This window comes from Piliocolobus tephrosceles, chromosome 13 (genome assembly GCF_002776525.5).
Source record: "Piliocolobus tephrosceles isolate RC106 chromosome 13, ASM277652v3, whole genome shotgun sequence".
Classification (NCBI taxonomy): Eukaryota; Metazoa; Chordata; class Mammalia; order Primates; family Cercopithecidae; genus Piliocolobus; species Piliocolobus tephrosceles.
The window spans coordinates 31,617,941-31,628,443 of record NC_045446.1 but is presented as its reverse complement, the minus strand read 5'-3'; the positions used below and the strand labels follow the sequence as shown (position 1 = coordinate 31,628,443).

General features: G+C 39.9%; 1 protein-coding gene across 1 annotated transcript in view; it reads right to left on the bottom strand.

Annotated features, from left to right (window-relative positions):
- The window catches only part of CCDC73 (coiled-coil domain containing 73), a 184,979-nt gene extending 180,511 nt beyond the window's left edge, over nt 1-4,468 (bottom strand). Inside the window, exon 1 of the mRNA XM_026454068.2 lies at nt 4,423-4,468. The gene's annotated coding sequence lies outside the window, so the exon portion shown is untranslated. The remainder of the gene's footprint in view (nt 1-4,422) is intronic.
- Nucleotides 4,469-10,503: the final 6,035 nt, after the last annotated feature.

The following is a 10,503-nucleotide window of genomic DNA, read 5'->3' as shown; positions in this document are numbered from 1 at the left end:
TTATTTCATGTTAAGGAGGCTGAACTAATACCATCACATATTCTGCTCTATTATACCAAATGCCTTGCCACATATTCTTTGTTTAAACATATTTTAAAATCAGATCAAATTCCATCTCCTCTGTGAAGATTTTCTTACAAATCCCATTCACACCAATTTCTCCTTTTCTGAACTATACTTACTGGCAGATCATATGGTTAGCACTTTATTGTGTATATTGCCCCATTCTGTTATTGTCTATTCCACATAATTTTGCACTTTATTTTATCCATTTATAATACTGCCCATAAATAATGTTACTTTTTCATTAACTGCTTCATGTTTGAAGAAGGCTTATTAACCTCCAAGTAGGGAAAAACCTTGAGAGCATAGTGAATACTTGATAAACATTTTATTAAATTGATATAAATTATATAAAATTACAAAAACCACTTTTAGTTTCTTAAAATATTTACACTATTATGAGTAAAACATTCTCTATTCATACTAAAATCTTTACCAAATTGCTCCTTGTTTTAAGAAACAAAGGGAAGATTATATATATAAATTTTAGAAATTTAGAAATAAACAAAACATTAACTGTATGATATGTGTGAAGAGATTGAGAGAATTAGATATTCTGTCCACAAATATCATTATGAAACCATAACATAAAATAAGCTACTAAATGTACTGTAAATTCAAACAATCTAAGGCAGCATACTAGAGACCTTTGGATCAAGTACATAAACACTAATTTTGGCCACCTAATGAATAAAACTTAGGAAAATTCCTTTAAGGATTTTATAAAACACTTACAACTTTTAACTAAACTAAACTCCAATTTTTTTCAAATATGAAACAAGAATTGCCAAATAGCTTAATAAAAGTTGATTCCAACACAGCTACAAATATTCTGCTCATTGAACTTAACTGAAAATAAGTTTTAGTTTTATATGACATTAATCAGTGCCAGAAAATCTCATAAAGGTTTTTCTTGTTACTAACAGAAAATTTCCATAGGTCATCAGGAAATTAAGAAAGCTGAATGACTTCCGATGTGTTTCTCTGTCATGTCAACATTAGCAAATAAATGAATTAGGAATATGACATGAATAATTTACAACAAAAATTTTCACCTAAATGTACATTACAACAAAAACATTTCTGCCTTAATTATCTACATGATTATTTCCCAAAGTATGTTCTAAGGGGCACAAGGCCCACATGATACATTTCTAAAAACAGGTTCCACAGTCAAATAAATCTGGGAAATCCCATACACTAACTCCCCATTTCAGAGATAGGCAGTCCCATTAGCTTTGTTAGAGCCTGTTTAACTTTAATCCACATTTCCCAAGTTTACCTTGATCATGAAACACTTTTTTTCATAATTCAGAAGACAAGCCAGTATTCTGGGGAATATGTATTCCAAAGAACATACTTTGGAAAATTCTAATCTACAAAATTGTTATATGTTCTTCCTTCACTAGTGGCCTAAACTGATTGTAAAGAATAATTTCCCAATTAAAAAAACACCGTTCTCAGACAGGTGTGGTGGCTCATGCCTGCAATCCCAGCACTTCGGGAAGCTGAGGCAGTGCAATTGCTCGAGCTCAGGAGCTCAAGACCAGACTGAGCAACATGGTGAAATCCTATCTCTACCAAAACACAAAAACAAAAAGTATCCACTTGTGGTAGTGTGCTCCTGTAGTCCCAGCTATTCAGGAGGCTGATGTGGGAGGATCACTTGAGCCCAGGAAGTGGAGGCTGCAGTAAGCCAACATGACGCCACTGCACTCCAGCCTAGGCAACAGAGCCACATCCTGTCTCAAACACACACACACACACACACACACACACACACACACACAATTCCCACCACTGTTCTCAACTGTCACCAGGACTGATAAAAGAACATAATTCATCAACAAAGACATTTACCATTGCATCAATGACTTATTTCAACTATAGCCCTAACACAATTTCCCACAGTGTGTTCCATTAATAAGTACAACACAAAAAAAAGAGGACCCCATGGTCTAGTGCAGTAAAACTGTAGACTGTGACTCATTCATGAGTCAAAAAAATCAATAGAATGGGTCTTGACCAGAATTCTTTTTAAATGAAAGGCTGGACTAGTAAAAAATAAAATAAAAAACATAGGTGTACACTGCTTATGGAAAAGGTAAGTATTGACTCATGTGTAAGTATTTACTCATATGGTAAAGGTAAGTATTGACTCTTAATGTCGGCTGTAATCAGAGAAGTTTAAGAATGCTCAAAAAAAGTTAGGTTGAACAAGTTCCTTTACCGCAGAACATTTTAGAGCCCTTTAGAGTATTTCTGGCCACAGAAACCTTTTTTTATTGAAGCATCTCACAGTCACAGGACTAGTGCTCCCTGGAACACAATTTAGGAAATATTGCGTTTTGGAAACGGTGTACCTCCAACTGTCTTGAGGTACACTATATAAATAACAGTGCCCACTTTTCACCTCCTTCAGAAAACTCACAATCAGACTTCTCATCTTACAGCATCCTTCACAATTTGGTCAAACTTGCAATAACTTTAATTTGGTTAGCATGAAGTGGTGGTTAAGCATCTGGGTTTCAATTCTAGTTCCACCACTTGTCGGCTGTGTAATCAGCCTTGCATTGTTATTTAATCTATTTCCCATGGTTTTCTCACGAAGTGTAAGGAGAATACTGGGAATCCCTACGGTACAGGTTTTGGGGTTTGTTTTCTTAGGATTAAATGAGATAATCTCCAGCCCCTGGCGTGTAATAAGCATTCCATATATGATATCTATTGCTATTAGAATAACACTATCGCCGCACCTGTACAGTTATTACGGGATACACGGCCAGAGCGAAAGAAACTAAAAACACTATGCTGCCGCCTAGTGGACACTCGGAATTTAAAACTCTGTCATTCGCTTCCTTCCTGACACTACGATATGAGGTCGTATGGATATTAAAACATTTTCTCAAGCTGCATGAACACATTTTATAAATCATCAAAGTGGGGAATCTAATTTTCCAAAACTAAACAACTACCCCAAGACAACCCTGAAACCAGGGAGGGTTGTAAAGACTCAAATTGGCCGAAGAAGTGGCTGGGAAAAGACACCAGTGAAGGACTACAGAGGAAACTCCACCCACAGAGTATTTGCTGATTCTCAGGTTGGGGTATGTCAGTATAGGTTTTTTCTTCAAGGTATAATACAAAGACAGCCATTGGAATTTATCACAACTAAAGCAAAATAACTAATAATCATCAGCTCGAGGATCTCAATGTAAACAGACGACTCCGTGGAATCTTCACATTTTCTTTCTAAAAGAAGTGCAGTCACCGTAAAGGTTCCCATAACTGACTTAAGGGTTGTCATTTATTTTCAAATCAAAGTGAAGTGGAAGATTGCAGCAATGACATAAGTAATTTATTTTATTTTATTTTTTAGACAGAGTCTCACTCTGTCGCCCAGGCTGGAGTGCAGTGGTGTGATCTCAGCTCACTGCAACCTCCGCCTCCCGGGTTCAAGCGATTTTCCTGCCTCAACCTCCCGAGGAGCTGGGATTACAGGTGCCCACCACCTTGCCTGGCTAATTTTTGTATTTTTAGTAGAGACGGTGTGTTGCTGTGTTGACCAGGCTGGTCTCAAACTCCTGACCTCAAGAGATCTGCCCACCTCGGCCTCCCAAAGTGCTGGGATTACAGGCGTGAGCCACCGCCCTGACCAAATAATTTATATTTATAATTCAGCATTATCAGTATTTAACACGGCAGTCATCTCATTCCCAGTGAGATTCCATTTAAATTTGCTCGTGCAAGGAACTTCTGGGGAAACAAAATTACCAGCAGAATGAAGAAAAAAATAGAGAACTGTCCTTGGGAATTTACATACTTCTGCAACTGCACTAGAACTTTCGCACTATACTTAAAACATTCTGCAAAGTAAGGTTCACCAAAGAAAAACTCGAAATTCACCAGTAACAGTCCAAATGTTGCCAACTCTGAGCGGTCAGAGTTGTTTGAAAATTTGCACAAGAACAATCGACATTACTACATTGCATTCATAAGGCAAACGTGAGGTTTAAAACAAAAACCACCACCACGCAAGGCACATGTACAGAAGGCGCTTCTCCACGATGAACAAACGAGACCCTCATGACTCACCCACAGTCTCAATCCTGCCCAAGCAGAGATCCAGATGGAGGCCTGAGGGTGGCTGCTTCTCCTGGGTCGGGAGCGTGGAAGATTCTAGACACAGCCCAAAAGTCAGGAGGCTCCAGGCCAAAGCAGCCCCTTGGCAAACAGAGCAAGGAAGGGTAGGTTAGGCAGCTGGAGGTGCAGGACAAACCCGTAAGTGGACTCAGGATGAAAAGATTAGGGCTGCTTCCTAAACAGCCCAACTACACGCTTGTGACTGCTCCGAGTTACCTCAGTGAAGCTCGCTTTTAGCTCTCGTCAGCCCTTCCGGTTCACCTTTTCCCGCGCTAGGTCACTTCCGGCTTGAAGGTCATTGGTCTAAGCTAGGTGGGTAATCTTGAGCATCTGGGGCAAAATATGATTGATTTTATTTTCTTTTTAAATACAAGCTTCGGAAAAGATCCCTGGATATTTGATGTTTTCCCTTGTTTAACTATAACATGTATTGGCTTATATATTCGCATTTTGTTGTTGTTGTTGTTGTTTGTTTTGAGACGGAGCCTTGCTCTGTCGCCCAGGCTGGAGTGCGGTGGTGCAATCTTGGCTCACTGCAAGCTCCACCTCCCGGGTTTTCACGCCATTCTCCTGCCTCAGCCTCCCGATATATTCGTTTTTTCAAAAAAGTCTTTGGAAAGATGAAAGAAAAACGAATAAGTGTTACCTGTGGAGAGCAACGGGAAGCATGTGCATGAGAACAGGAGAGAGAGGGAGACTTCACTGAATGGCTTTTTATACTTTTTGATGTTTGCTTCATGTGAATGTGTTATTAATTAAAAAAATAAATGTTGGCCAGGTGTGAGGGTTCACTGGCTCATGCCTGTAACCCCAACAATTTGGGAGGCTGAGGCAGGAGGATTACTTGAGGTCAGGAGTTCGATACCAGCCTGGGCAACATGGTGAGACCCCCCCCCCCATCTCTACCCAACAAAAATTAGCCAGGCATAGTGGCGTGCGGCTGTAATCCCAGTTACTTGGGAGGCTGAGGCAAGAGAATGGATTGAGCCTGGGAGGTCAAGGCTGCAGTGACCCGAGATGGCACCACTGCACTCCAGCCTGGGTACTGGAGCAAAACTCTGTCACAAAAAAAAAAAAAAAAAAAAAAAGGTTGCTTAATTTTTAAAGTGAAATATTAGAAAAAAAATCTGTAGTTCTAGTTATACTGATAATCACACCTATTTTAAGCACCTAACTAATGATACGTTTCAGTATGTTGTGTTGAATAGTCATTCAATACAAATGTAATATGTTTCAGGCCCACATTGTTTTTGCATGCTGCCAAAATGTGAAAGAACTGTTCCCTACCCTCAAAATTTTTTTTTTTTTTTTTTTGGTTTTTGTTTTTTTTGAGACAAAGTCTCTTTCTTGTCCCCCAGGCTGGAGTGCAATGGCACAATCTTGGCTCACTGCAACCTCCACCTCCTGGGTTCAAGCGATTCTCCTGCCTCAACCTCCCGAGTAACTGGGATTACAGGCGCCTGCCTCCACGCCTGGCTAATTTTTGTATTTTTAGTAGACAGGGTTTCACCATGTTGGCCAGCCTGGTCTCGAACTCTTGACCTCAGGTGATCTGCCTGCCTCGGCCTCCCAAAGTGCTGGGATTACAGGCATGAGCCACCGCCCCCAGCCCCCCGCCCTCAAATTTTTAACCATGTTTTCCAGTAAAAATCTGTCTGAAATTCTTTTTACTCCTTCCCTTTCTCCAGGCCTTTGCCCAGATGTCACCTTTTTAGGGAGAACATTCCTGACTACTCCATAGTAACACCCATGCACATCTCGTACTTTAACCCCACCTTGTTTTATTCTCCGTAGCACAATCACCATCTCATCTGGTATATTTATTAACTGTATCCTAGGACACAAGCTTCATGAAAACAGAGATAAATTTTGTTCACTTGCTTACCAGATTCTAGCACAATGCCTGGCACACAAATGCCAAATAAATTCAAATGACTGAGTGAACAGACTATGACCTTTCAATCTGGTATTTACTAACCATAACAGCTATACTCTAATAATAAACAATATTTATGATAATTTACTATGTGCCAATGAGCTAAGTGTTTTGACATACATCATCTCCTCTTAGTCTCCACAACAATCCTATAACTATGTACTTTTTGCATATTAGAAAACTAAGGTGTAGAGAGGCTAATGAGTTGAATGTAATCACCTCTGAATGACCTTCTAACTCTGTGCAATTTCCCTAATGATCAGTGCTATGGTTTGAATGTTTTTGTCCTGTCCACAATTCATGTTGAAACTTAATCTCCAAAGCAACTGTGTTATGAGGTATGGCCTTTAGGAGATGATTGAGTCATGAGGGGAGAATAGAATTTGATGCCCTTATAAAAGGGTTTTCAGCCAGCTGTGGTGGCTCATGCCTGTAATCCCAATACTTTGGGAGGCCAAGGTGAGTGGATCACTTGAGGTCGGGAATTCGTGACCAGCCAGCCTGGCCAACATAGAGAAACCTTGTCTATACTAAAAATGCAAAAATGAGCCAGGTGTGTGGCAGGTACCTGTGTAATCCCAGCTGCTCAGGAGGCTGAGGCATAAGAATCACCTGAACCCAGGAGGCAGAGGTTGCAGTGACCCAAGATCGCACCACTGTACTCCAACCTGGGTGACAGACTGAGACAGCCTCAAAAAAAAAAAAAAAAAAAAAGTAACAACTAAAATCTTAAAAAGTTAAAGGACTTAACCATTATTTTCACTTTGGGGATATCACTTTCAAGTCATGGTACATGTGAACATTTAAAGAAACCTAACTGTTTCTATCAGTAGTTAGAAACTGCGTATATGAGCCAGGAATGGTGACACACATCTATAGTCCCAGTTGCTTTGGAGGCTGAGGCAGAAGGATCACTTGAGCCCAGGAATTTGAGACTTCAGTGAGCTATGATTACGCTACTGCACTCCAGCCTGGGTGATAGAGAGAGACCTTGTCTCAAAAAACAAAAAACAAGTTTAGAACTCTGTACATCTTCCTCCACTTGCCTGGCATATCCTGACTCTGCCACAACCAGCAGTTCCCTTCACGTTTCTTTATACATGCTGCTTCCTCTACCTGGATGCTCTTTACTGTCACTAGGCCTATCTAAAAACACTTTCTCATCCTTTAAATTCCAGTTCACAGGTCCCCTCTTTGAAATTTCATCAACTCTCCACTCCCATCTAAGTAGAACTAATCATTCCCTGCTTGGTGCAATCACTTGACTCTACATATCTTTATTGTAGTATTTATCATAGGCCCTTGCAATTGTCTGTATACACTTTCTCTCTCCTAATAGACTGTGAACTTTTTGAGGACAGGGACTTTGTCATATTTACTTTTAAATCCTCAGTGGCTAGCACAGTAAATGGCACATAGCGTAGAGATTAAGAGCAAATGGCTTGGTGCAAATCCTGACTCTGCCATTTACTAGCTCAGGACATTGGGCAAGGCATTTGACCTCTCTGTGCCTCAAAATCCACATTGGTAAAATGGGAATAATGATACAGTATGATCATCCCTAATCCAAAAATCTGCAATCCTAAATATTCTAAAATCTGAAACTTTTTGAGCACCAATGTGATGCTACAAGTGGAAAATTCCACACTGGACTTGATATGATAGACTGCCATCAAAACTTTGTTTCATGCACAAAGTTATTAAAAATATTGTATAAAATCACCATCAGGCTATGTGCATAAGGTGCATAGGAAACATAAATGAATTTTGTGTTTAGATTTGGGTCTCTAACCCAACATATCCCATTGTGTATGTTCAAATATTTCAAAATCCAAAAACCCTGAAATCTGAAACACCAAAGCATTTTGGAGAAAGGACACCCAACCTGTAGTACCTACCTCTAAGATATAAATATGATAGATAAGGTGCACAAAGTGCATAGCACTGTGCTTGGCCGATAGTAAGCATTCAAAAAGTATGAGCTATTGTATTAGTATTAGTATTTTAGAAAGGTCTCACTCGCCACCCAGGCTGGAGTGCAGTGGCACAATCACCACTAACTGCAACCTCACCCTCCTGGGCCCCAGGGGTTCTGGGCCCCAGTGATCCCCACCTCAGTCTCCTGAGTAGCTGGAACCACAGGCGCACGCTACCATGACCAGTTATTTTGTTTGTTTGTAGAGACAGGGGTCTCCCTGTGTTGGTCAAGCTAGTCTCAAACTCCTGGGCTCAAGCGATCCTCCTGCCTTGACCTCCCAAAGTGCTGGGATTACAGGCGTGAACCACTGTGCCCGACCTTATTATTATTATTCATTATTATTGTCATTACAATTTTTAGGAACTCAGTATGTATAAATTGGTTAATACAATTTATTGGTTAAATGAATTCATGAATGAGTAAGCAAAGATATTTTCAGTGGCTAATCAGGCATCTAGTTCCAAGCACAGGTAATGGGAAGTTCTTCCTGTTTCTACCATGTGCTCTCTTGTTTCCCTTTTTTCTGTCCCCACTTTCCCCTCTTAGTTAATCTAATGTAACTTTACATATATGCAAATTAAATTATTTTTTCCACTACAAAGTCTGTGGGTTTTTGTTTTGTTTTTTGCTTTTTGGGTTTTTGTTTGTTTTGTGGGGGTTTGAGACAGGGTCTCATTTTGTCACTCAGGCTGGAGTGCAGTGGTGCAATCTCGGCTCACTGCAGACTTACCTCCTGGTCTCAAGCGATCCTCCCTCCTCAGCCCCACAAGTAGCTGGGACCACAGGAGTGCACCACCAACCTGACTAATTTTTTTTTTTTTTTTTTTTTTTTTTTTTTCCGAGACAGAGTTTCAATCTGTCACCCAGGCTGGAATACAGTGGCACAATCTCAGCTCACTGCAACCTCCGCTTCCCAGGTTCAAGTGATTCTCCCTCCTGCCTCAGCTTCCCGTGTAGCTGGGATTACAGGCCTGCGCAACCATACTTGGTTAATTTTTGTATTTTTAGTAGAAATGGGGTTTCAATATGTTGGCCAGGCTAGTCTCGAGCTCCTGACCTCAACTGATCTGCCCACCTTACCCTCCCAAAGTGCTGGGATTACAGGCATTAGCCACCATGCCTGGCCCCATTTTTTGTATTTTTTTTTTGTATAGATAGGGTTTTGTCATATTTCCCAGCCTAGTCTCGAACTCCTGAGCATAAACCACCATGCCCGACCTGTGAGTTATTTTAATGAATAGAATGTGAATCTGTATTACAATTTGGAATTATTTTTACACTTAACATAGATTAAAGCCTCAGACTGTCTTAATCCAGTCCTAACCATAATCGTCAGAGTGAAAGTATGTCATTTTTACTTGATGTAGTAAAGGGAATAAGCACATTTACATGTCTCCCAAACTAGGTTCTCTATAATCACAGTTTTCACATCCTACACTATTAGATCTAGAGCTAGTTAGAATTGGTTGTGAATAAGCACAGTGACTCCCTAGGAGAATAACATGAGATAATATCTACATCAAAGAATAACCTATATACATGAAGTAAATGAATAGGTTTCTGCAGCCTACTTAAATGCTATAGTAAAAACAAGTGAGTGCTTATAACTTGTTATAGTGACAGCACTTATCACATTTCATTGTAGTTATTTCTTTCCATGCTTGTGGGCAGAGAATGTATCTTTGTATCTATAACCTCAGCACAGTGCTTGGCACATAACATACATTTAATAAATATTAATGCACAAATATTTATAGTCAGAGTAGCATATAACTTTAAATTTTTCATGTAATAATCGGTAGCACCACAAATTGTAGTTGAAATCTTTCTGAAATTTGTTGTATGTACTGAATTTTCACTCTGGTTTTTACTTTGTATATAATATAGTAACATGTCAATTAGCTATTGAATTTTAAGTGTCAATATTAGTATGATGGATTAATCAACTACAAATAATTATCTAGAAGATGTACTACATACACCATCGGAGAGGTTTTAGGTCAACTTATGATTTATTTATTTTATTTAACCTTATTTTAGATATAATGTACATGGGAGAAAAAATGTTATTGTTGAATTCAAAATTGCAGTGGGCTATCATCAAGCCACTGCACTTCAGCCTGGGCAACACAGTGAGACTTCATCTATATATTTTTAAAAGTTATTCTTATTATAAAATTGAGAGTAGGCATACTCTTGCCGGGCGCGGTGGCTCAAGCCTGTAATCCCAGCACTTTGGGAGGCCGAGACGGGCGGATCACGAGGTCAGAAGATCGAGACCATCCTGGCTAACACGGTGAAACCCCGTCTCTACTAAAAATACAAAAACTAGCCGGGCGAGGTGGCGGGCGCCTGTAGTCCCAGCTACTCCGGAGGCTGAGGC